The sequence below is a fragment of the Microtus ochrogaster genome, linkage group LG3, assembly GCF_000317375.1.
Source record: "Microtus ochrogaster isolate Prairie Vole_2 linkage group LG3, MicOch1.0, whole genome shotgun sequence".
In the NCBI taxonomy this organism is placed as follows: Eukaryota; Metazoa; Chordata; class Mammalia; order Rodentia; family Cricetidae; genus Microtus; species Microtus ochrogaster.
In genome coordinates, this window is record NC_022029.1 from 30842262 (window position 1) to 30844280 (window position 2019).

The 2019-nt window shown below is 41.3% G+C and overlaps 1 pseudogene; it reads left to right on the plus strand.

Annotated features, from left to right (window-relative positions):
- Positions 1–451: 451 nt before the first annotated feature.
- Positions 452–1448, plus strand: LOC101991205 (annotated as a pseudogene).
- Positions 1449–2019: the final 571 nt, after the last annotated feature.

Consider the following 2019-nt stretch of genomic DNA (forward strand, 5'->3'; position numbering starts at 1 on the left):
GAAGAGGTTATTGGACGCCTCGGGATTAGATGTATAGACTGTTGAAAGCTGCTATGAGGGTGTCTCTTCAAAAGCAACAATTGCTCTTAACTGGTGATCCAATTCTTCAACCCTCTAGCATCAGATTTTAAAAGAGATCCTGGTAACTTGAAATCTAAGTATTTTATTTCTTTGTCATCATAATATTACTGATGTAATATTCTCAAATGTAGATATCCTCAAATCAGCATCTAATAGATGGGAGCATCCAACTGGCTAGTGGAGGGAGGGGGATGAGAAAGTTGCATTTCATAACTGAATAATAACTAATTTTCTTTAGTTTTCATTCAAATAATGGAATCAAAAGTACAACTTGGGTGAAATATAAGAAGAGTTTACAGCTCTCTGTTCCTCCCTGTTTTAGAGACAGCTGCATATTTATGTTTAGTGCCAGCCTCTTTCCTGAGTCAGGGTGGTAAAATTTGGAGTAAATGGATTTGCTTGTATTAGACGCCTGGTTTCCAGGGATGCCTTCAATTATGACAAAGTAGACATTGTTGGCATCAATGACCCATTCATTGAAACTACATGGTCTGCATGTTCCAGTATGATTCTACCCATGACAAGCTTAAAGGCACAGTTAAGGCTGAGAATGGGAAGCTTTTCATCAATGGAAAGGTGATCTTCCAGGAGCAAAATCCTGCTAACATCAAGTGGGGTGATGCTGGTGCTAAGTATGTTGTGGACTCTACAAGTGTCTTTACTACAATGGAGATGTCTGGGGACCTCTTGAAGAGTGGGGCCAAAAGGGTCATCATCTTTGCTCCTTCTGCAGATGCTCCCGTGTTTGTGATGGGTGTGAACCATAAGAAGTATGACAATTCCTTTTAGATTTTCAGCAATGAAATGCTTCCTGCATCACCGATTGCTTAGTTGCTCTGGCCAAGGACATCCATGATGACTTTGGCATTGTGGAAGGACTCATGACCATAGCCCATGCCATCACTGCCACCCAGAAAACTGTGGATTACCCCTCTGGGAAGTTGTGGCATGATGGCCTTGGGGCTTCCCAGAACATCATCCTGGCTCTGATTAATGCTTTCAAGGCTGTGGGTAAATTCATCCCAGAGCTGAATGGAAAGCTCATAGGCAAGGCCTTCAGTGTTCCTACCCTCAATGTATTCGCTGTAAATCTGACATGCTGCCTGGAGAAAGCTACCAAGTATGAAGACCTCAAGAAGTTGGTGAAGCAATCATTTGAGAGTCCACTAAGGGGCATCCTGGGTTACTCTGAGGAATAGATTATCTCCTGTGATTTTAACAGTGATGCTCACTCTTCCACCTTTGATACTGGGATTAGCATTGCTCTCAAAGCTAACTTTGTAAAGTTCATTTCCTGGTATAACAATGAATTCAGCTACAGCAACAGGGTTGTGGACCTCATGGCCTGCATGACCTCTAAAGAGTAAGAAGCCCACCTTGGACCACCCATTCCAGCAAGGACACAGCGCATGAGAGAGGCCTTCTGCTGGAGAGCAGTTATGTATAATAGTTTAATAGCTATCATTTGCATGGGAACCCTTTCATTTTTAATATATTCACATATTCCATCCCGTGTGTGTGTGTGTGTGTGTATGTGTGTGTGTGTGTGTAACACACAAAAGCATACATATGGAGAGCAGAAGACTACTTGTAAGGCTGGGATATGATAAGGATAGGGATAGCTCTGTCTCCTATCAGGTAAACTCATGATATCATACTTCAGATCATATGGGTTTCCTGAAACAGATTTAACACAAAACAATCTCTTGAGTCTTAAAGTTACTTACTCTTAAATAGGATACAGTTGAGTCTTACTTTCTTTTTTCTCTCTCTCCCTTTTTCCATATCATTTATTTATTTATTTTGGTTTTTCAAGATAAAGTTTCTCTGTGTCACAGCCCAGCTATAATGGGATTAGCTCTGTAAAAGAGGCTGATATTAAACTCTCAGAGACCTGCCTGCCTCTGCCTACCAAGTACTGGGATTAAAAGTATGTGA